Source organism: Pseudophryne corroboree, chromosome 5, assembly GCF_028390025.1.
Source record: "Pseudophryne corroboree isolate aPseCor3 chromosome 5, aPseCor3.hap2, whole genome shotgun sequence".
Lineage (NCBI taxonomy): Eukaryota > Metazoa > Chordata > Amphibia > Anura > Myobatrachidae > Pseudophryne > Pseudophryne corroboree.
Genome location: NC_086448.1, coordinates 342,064,911 through 342,073,732, shown reverse-complemented (window position 1 = coordinate 342,073,732; position 8,822 = coordinate 342,064,911).

Here is an 8,822-nt window from a genome sequence, read left to right as displayed (position 1 = left end):
TAAAAACTTCAAATGAACCAGGTGGAAAGCTGTGATGCAGTCAATATACTGGCTGACGGGATCCCGGCGTTCAGGAGACTGACGCCAGAATCCCGATACCTGGCATCCCAACAACACGCAGAGTTTTCCCACTTGGTTGGTGGGTCCACACCACCAATTAAGTGGGAATAGAACTTGTGGCGAGCAAAGTGAGCCACCGGGCCCGATGTGTGGCGAGCGCAGTGAGCCAGCGAGGGGACTCCCTGCCTCGCAGCCAGGATTACAGCAGATGGAATGCCGCTGCTGGTATAGTGACAGCCGGCATCCCGTCTGCCGTCATATCATATGTATCATGCAAAGCTGGGATGTGATTATTATATTGTAATTATAAGATTTAACTGGATTCAACAGACCCTCCAAATTGAGAGGACTAGTATTCCTAAAGAAGAAACAAAATAATGTGCAACCAGAGTGCTTGTAGAACACAGACAATAATTATCAGTAATTGACTCTTGTACCAATATACAATATAGTATAAAATTTACGGAATTATATAAAAGACACTTTTTATAGAAACCAAAGTTTTATTGATACATTTAAAATAATTCCATGGACAGGGTGCCAGAGCGGGTGCAGGTGCAGAGTGAAGTGGCAGCAGTGACCAGCAGGGGAGTGTGTGGGTGCCGTTGAAAGAAGCAGTAGCAGGTAACAAGTGAGCGCTGTTACCACTGCTGTTCTGCTCTGAGGTTGCAGTGTGTAGATAACGAGGTGCAAGGAGTAAGCACTGGGAGTGTGTGAGTGACAAACTGGACAAGCTGAACTGAAAACTGAAAGAGTGAGCACCAAAAGCATCTGTGATACCCTGTGGGGGTATCCCTGCAGCATGTCATGCAGCCCTAATGGCAGCCAGGACTGCCTGAGGGACTTTTACGTGGCAGGCACTTTTAGGGTTAAAACCCCTTCCCTGGTGCCTGTAATAGATGGGACATTAGGACCCAGGGCCGGCCGCCGGATGCCAGAAAGCGGGAAACCCTGGAATCCTGCAGGATTGGCCGCTTTTGGCGCGGAAGCAGAGAGGGGAGCACCCATTTAAAAAGAGCAGTGTTGCCGCGCTGCCAGGAGGGCTGGACTGACCTGCGTGCGGACGGGATCGGAGGGAGCCGCCAGGAAGAGAAGGAGCCCAGCGCCGCTGACCGCTGCAGCAGTGAGTGAGGAGAGCCGCTGGCGGGGAGGCAGGACCTGAAGCTGCGCACCGCCGCGCTGACAGCGGCTGGAGAGAGAGAGCCAGGACCCGACTACAGCCGCCAGCCTCTCTGTTGCTGGAGAGAGCCGCCGACGTCACGTGGCCGCCGGGAGCCGGGGAGGTCACGCTGCCGGGAGCCGAGAGGAGGAGGAAGCAGAGCCGCCAGGCGCAGCTGAGACCCGCGGATCAACTCCGCTTGTCAGCCGTCGCCCGCTCACCAGCCGCAGACATTACCCGCGGGCCGGGACCCGCCAAGGGGGAGAGCTACACTGAAGGGAGAGCCCTGCCCGGTCGGACGCTGCAGCCGTAAGTGTGGAGCCACCTGCCTGCCTGAGACTTGGGGTAAGCCAGGGGAGTACCCCACCTACTGACACTCAAGCTAGCTAAGCCCTCATTCCTCACCCATGGGCCCTGATAAGACTAAAAACTTCTGGCCTGCCCCATAGTAGCCCATGCAGAAGGGCCTATTTGTATTACCCTCAAGGATAAAGCCAGTATTAGTGCCCTAACTATTACTGAGGCACTTCATATCTCATGCCTCACCCCCTGAGAGGAAACCTACACTAAAGTTATCTTAAGGCTGGTACAATCTCACCACGCTGGTCCCCCTGCAGTCGGGTCATTCACATCACAAGACTCTTGTAGTCCGCCTAAACAGAGACGCTTAATAGATCTCTCCGGACTGTGTTTCAAGTTAAAGACTTTATTTTATTCAAGGTTCTATCGCCATCTAGTGGTGTGTTAATATACGGTCTGGTCATTCCTGCACCCTCCTAGTTAAAAGGACATTTGGGATTTCTTCTGAGCTTTAGAGAGCGTTTATGCTAATTATGCAACTGATATGTGATAAAGGTTATCTTGATTATGCAAATGATATGTGATCACGTGTATGCTATGATGCAAATGTTATGTGACGCACCGCAGTGTGCCTTCTGAAGCATGATTGACTCGCTAAACGACACGCGAGGTCATTAATAGGTGGTTGTCCTTCTTGGTTAAATAAACGTGTTGTCACCGCCCATTTGCTTTTCCTTTTATCGGTGGGGTCCTCCTTGGGGTGATCATTTTTCTGCCACAGGCTCCTAAAGAAGAATACGGGAGAAGTCCCAGAACCGCAGGCGTCGATTGAAGAAATCAGGTACGATTGCACTCTCACACACAGGGGGCCTATCACAACTTGGCGTCTACGAACAGGATTACAGATACCCCTGTGAACGGCGAGATGTCGCAGTCGCAAGACGCACCAGACATGGGAGACCAACCGCAGTCGGCGGATTCTACCCCGAGCCGCAGAAGAGCGCCTGATGCACCCAACCCAGCACCTCTAGTGGCAGAGATCCCGACAGCACAAATAACGACAGCACCAGTGCCGACGGCACCAATCACCATGCCATACTACTTCGGGGCACCCTGGCTTCCCACGTACTTGGGCGACAACCGCGTATGCGGGACCAGTTCTCTCAGGCAATTCAAGGAGAAGTTACACTCCATGTTCCGGTTATACATGCTGAGCGAGGAATACCGAGCAGAGATCGTCATCGGCCAGCTAAAAGGGTCTGCGCTACGGGAGGCACAATCGTGGTCGGACGCAGACCGAAAGACGGCCGAAGGAATCCTAAAGAAACTGGCCAGCATCTATAACTCCTAATCCATCGCAGAACTGAAGGGGCGATTATACGCCCGAAAACAACGACCACAAGAATCATTGCGAGACTTTGCTCTGGGGTTACAAGAAGCGATGCGGGCGATCCAAGCTAGAGCTCCAAGGGAAGTGGAACATGTCGACGAAACATTGACGGACCTGTTTATTGAAGGAGCCCAGGGTGAAACAACAAGGGCCCAGCTGAGACTGTGGAGAAAGCAGAAGCCCAATTGCCCATTCCCCGAATTTAAGGAAACCTCCATGGACATACTGGTGTTGAATCAGAACACATACGCAGAATATGAGGCGACCTCGGAACTCACTGTGGATGAAGAGGGCGACGAGGCACAACTGTATCCGATGCCCGAACCCAGCAAGCCCAAACGTATCACCACTCAGCAAGTCCAAGCCAGCCAAGATCCGATTGGAGCTCTCACTAGTGCCGTCACAGAGATGATGAAAGAAATCCGAGACATACGCTTGGAACAGGCCGAGAATAAACACGGAGGCTGGCGGCGCGATTCGGGTCGACGAAGCAGACGACAATGGGAAGTCCTGCGAGGCTCAGGACGGCGTCCCACCGATCAGTTCGATGCACAGGGGAGACCCATCTGTCGGCGCTGCAAGTTGAGTGGACATGTTGAGCGCGAATGTGAAGTCGAGCCTTTAAACGACGTGACCCCGAGGCGAGGGACCGACCTTCGGGAAGAACCTCGCAAATAGGTCCATCGGCACCAGAATGGTGGCACAATACGTGGGCAAGTGTCCCCACTTGAAGATTAGAGTCAACGAAATAGAAATGGCAGCTCTCTTAGATACCGGATCCCAAGTAACGACCATTCAGCTCACCGAGTTCCGGAGACACTGGAAGGAGAGTGAGATCGTTGCACCACCTACCACCTGGCTCAGTTTACTGGCCAGTAATAGTCAACCAATTCAGTTTAGTGGCTACTGGGAGGCCGATGTATCTATTGGTGAAGCCCGGCTAGAACATCAAGGCTGTTTGATCACGACTTCCTGCAATGACCACCTACCGCCTGTCATTTTGGGGATGAACGTGTTGAAAAATTGTCCCGACGAGTTGGTGGAGGCCCTCAGGATGGAGATGAAGTCCGCAGCCCCGAGGGAACGGAAGGCGATGCAGCAGACGATGCGCCTGCTTAAAGGGCACAAACGGTTCGCTAACCCCAAAGGAGAGGTGGGCAAAGCCAGAATCACGGACCGCCGACCCATTATACTTCAACCCAATGCTGAACACGTGATATGGTGTAAAGCCAGAATCGGCCCAGGTGGGCGGGATTATGAAGCAGTCATCGACGCCTGTGACCCCGATGGGCAGCGGCCATTCGTGGTGGCCAGGACGCTGGCGAGAGTGGAATGTGGAAGAGTTCCAGTCCGGGTACTCAATCCGCACAATTATCCAATCCGACTGTTTCGAAACTGCCCCGTAGCCAGCGTAATGTGGGTTGACTTCCAAGACGTGTTGGGAGAAACCGTGCCCGGAACCCAACAGAGGACTGTGACCAGCCAATCCAGCCTAATCACCGCGGACACCCCATGGTGGAACGAGATCCAAATCGGAGATGCGAATACACCAGAGGACCAACGAGAGGGTGTTATCCAAGTCGTGTGCAGGAATGCCGGGGCTTTCAGCCAACACCCAGCTGACTTCGGTAGAGCAGAAGGGGTGCAACACCACATTCCCACCGGAGTGAGTCCGCCAATCAAAGAGAGACACAGACCGCTCCCACCGGCCATGTACCAACCAGTACGAACCATGATCAGCGAGATGCAAGAGGCCAGCGTGATTAAGGAGAGCCACAGTCCGTGGGCCGCCCCGCTGGTCATTGTCAAGAAGAAGGACGGCAGCCTTCGTTTCTGCGTCGACTACAGGAGGTTGAATGCAATCACCCACAAGGACGCATACCCATTACCACGAATTGAGGAGTCCCTGACTGCCCTGAAGACCGCTGTCTATTTCTCGACCTTGGATTTGACCAGCGGGTATTGGCAGATCCCGATGGCCCCAGAAGAACGGGAGAAAACGGCTTTCACCACCCCCATGGGCCTCTTCGAATTTGATAGAATGCCATTCGGACTCTGCAACGCCCCTGCCACCTTCCAGAGGGTCATGGAACACTGCTTGGGCCATCGCAACTTCGAAATGGTCCTCCTGTATCTTGATGACGTGATCATCTTTTCGAAAACGTACGAGGACCACCTGAAACACTTGGAGGAAGTGTTTGGACAACTGACTCGCTGTGGCCTGAAGTTGAAGCCGTCCAAATGCCACCTCCTGAAACCGAAAGTGCAGTACCTCGGACACATTGTGAGTGCTAAAGGGGTAAAGCCAGACCCAGAAAAGATTTGCGTGGTGCGCGACTGGCAAGTACCAAAGACCGTCAAAGACGTACGCAGCTTTCTAGGGTTCGTTGGATACTACAGACGCTTCATTGAAAATTTTGCTAAAGTAGCCTCCCCTCTGCATGAGCTCCTGCGTGGGAAATCGGGCCAGGAAAGGCGAAGTACAACAGTGGTCACATGGACCGAAGACCACCAAGCATCTTTTGAACAGCTAAAGCGGTCACTTGTCGAAGCACCCCTCCTAGCCTACCCTGACTACGAGCAACCCTTTCAGGTCTATACTGATGCCAGCCACAGCTGTGCTGTCGCAAATACAGAATGGTCGGGAAAGAGTAATTGCCTACGCCAGTTGGGGCCTCAGAAAGACAGAACGCAATAACGAAAACTACAGCACCTTTAAACTGGAACTGCTCGCCCTGATCTGAGCCGTGACGGAGAAGTTCAAAAATTACTTGGCTGCCACCCCTTTCGTGATTGTCACTGACAATAACCCCTTGGCCCACCTATCCACATCCCGGCTGGGCGCGATGGAGCAGAGATGGTTGTCATGCTTGGCCAACTTCCGCTACACCGTGACATATCGCAGCGGGAAATCCAATGGAAATGCGGACGCCCTGTCCAGTCTGCCCACAGCGGATGTTGAGGAGGAAGAATGAGATGGGGATGAGGACGTCGAGACTCCGGTCTTCAAGGTTCCCAAAACACAGAGACGCCTGGTCACCTCCGACCCTGTTGTTGTCACCACAGACCCCTCGCCTGAACCAAGTCTACAAGACAAGAGAGGATTCGATTGGGAGTCAATCCAGGAATAAAGTTCGGTGATTCGAAACCTTAAAGCACTTCTCCGCCGGAATGGTCGGCTGACCAGATTACAGAGAACTAATGCAGATCAAGAGTTAGTCAAACTATTGAGACACTGTGATCGCTTGAGTCTTCGATGGGGACTCGTCATTCGAACAAGTCTTGACCCTGGGACCCATCAGCCCATCCATCAGATCGTGGTACCAAGAGAACAAGTCCGCTCCTTGCTCACCGCTTATCACGACCAGTCCGGCCACTTCGGGACACAGAAAACTGAGGCAACTCTGAGGAGGCAGTACTTCTGGATTGGAATGCGGGCTGATGTAGAAAGATGGTGCCACGACTGTGCGAGTTGCAACCTGAAGCGCCCGACCGAAGCCACCCAGAAAGACCCCCTTCACCCAATTCCCAGTAGCCGTCCGGCTGAATTAGTGGTGTTAGACCATGTAAAGTTGGAACCAAGCTCTACCGGTGTCCAATACGCCCTCACGATCATGGATCACTATAGCCGCTTCTTGGTGGTAGTCCCAGCACGCGATCTAACTGCAAAGACGACGGCCGAACTCTTCATGAAGCATTTAGTCCGGCCTTACGGATATCCTGATCGGGTCCTGACGGATCAGGGCCCTGCCTTTGAGTCTCAATTGTTCTATCAGCTATGCTCCATGTATGGATGCCGAAAATTGAGGACCACAGCCTATCACCCGCAGGGAAACGGTCTCTGCGAGAGAGCCAACCAGACCGTCATAGAGATGCTCCGAAGCCTCTCAGCAGAAGCTAGGGCCCGGTGGCCCACTCTCCTACCAGAAATGGCGTACCTATACAACAACACGGAACACTGTTTAACAGGATTCACGCCATTTTATCTGATGTTTGGAAGGCAAGGCAAACTCCCCAAGGATCTGGAGTTGACTCCAGAGATGGACGAATCCAGTATTCCGCAAAACGGTTGGGTGCAAGAGCACCAACACCGCATCGAGACCGCCAGACAAGTTGTTGAAAAGTGACTGGAAGTCGTATACGCACGGCAAGAGAGAGACTTTAATGCTAACGCACGGCCGGTGCCTCTACAGATAGGCGACAGAGTGTGGAGAAAGAAGAACCGCCGAACCAGTAAACTCGACACCATGTGGGAGGCTGCACCTTACACCATCACAAGAGTCCTGACTGATGACAGGTATACTTACCAGATCGAGGGAGAAGATGGTCGACTCAGTACTGTTCCTCGTGACCTGAAGTTGTGCACTTCCGAAGACCCTGTACCGCAGAGGGAGAGGAGTCCTGTGGCGGAGGGATGGGAGCCTCAGGGAGGGATACCACTTGATGACCCCATTAAGTTGCTAATGTTTATGGGGAGCGCCATCCCCTACCCCATTGCCCGGAGCACGGCTCCAGAGTCGTCTAATGACGGTCTCACCAGTAACGCCCAATGTTCTCCTTCGGGTGTTTCTGACGCTGAAAGCGAAGCTAATGTAATCGGTGTCAGGAGGTCGGAACGCAACACAAAAGGCGTTCCGCCCTTGCGCTACCGAGAATAGAGTATGTGATGTACTACATGTAAATATGTTCATGACTACGTTGTTCACCTTTTAATTGTTGAAGTTCTGGTCAAGGACTGTTACTCAGGACTGTTGAGTTACTTAAAGAAAATATGTGAGGACACGCATCCTTCCACTAGGGGAACATGTGATACCCTGTGGGGGTATCCCTGCAGCATGTCATGCAGCCCTAATGGCAGCCAGGACTGCCTGAGGGACTTTTACGTGGCAGGCACTTTTAGGGTTAAAACCCCTTCCCTGGTGCCTGTAATAGATGGGACATTAGGACCCAGGGCCGGCCGCCGGATGCCAGAAAGCGGGAAACCCTGGAATCCTGCAGGATTGTCCGCTTTTGGCGCGGAAGCAGAGAGGGGAGGACCCATTTAAAAAGAGCAGCGTTGCCGCGCTGCCAGGAGGGCTGGACTGACCTGCGTGCAGAGGGGATCGGAGGGAGCCGCCAGGAAGAGAAGGAGCCCAGCGCCGCTGACCGCTGCAGCAGTGAGTGAGGAAAGCCGCTGGCGGGGAGGAAGGACCTGACGCTGCGCACCGCCGCGCTGACAGCGGCTGGAGAGAGAGAGCCGGGACCCGACTACAGCCGCCAGCCTCTCTGTTGCTGGAGAGAGCCGCCGACGTCACGTGGCCGCCGGGAGCTGGGGAGGTCACGCTGCCGGGAGCCGAGAGGAGGAGGAAGCAGAGCCGCCAGCCGCAGCTGAGACCCGCGGATCAACTCCGCTTGTCAGCCGTCGCCCGCTCACCAGCCACAGACATTACCCGCGGGCCGGGACCCGCCAAGGGGGAGAGCTACACTGAAGGGAGAGCCCTGCCCGGTCGGACGCTGCAGCCATAAGTGTGGAGCCACCTGCCTGCCTGAGACTTGGGGTAAGCCAGGGGAGTACCCCACCTACTGACACTCAAGCTAGCTAAGCCCTCATTCCTCACCCATGGGCCCTGATAAGACTGAAAACTTCTGGCCTGCCCCATAGTAGCCCATGCAGAAGGGCCTATTTGTATTACCCTCAAGGATAAAGCCAGTATTAGTGCCCTAACTATTACTGAGGCACTTCATATCTCATGCCTCACCCCCTGAGAGGAAACCTACACTAAAGTTATCTTAAGGCTGGTACAATCTCACTACGCTGGTCCCCCTGCAGTCGGGTCATTCACATCACAAGACTCTTGTAGTCCGCCTAAACAGAGACGCTTAATAGATCTCTCCGGATTGTGTTTCAAGTTAAAGACTTTCTTTTATTCAAGG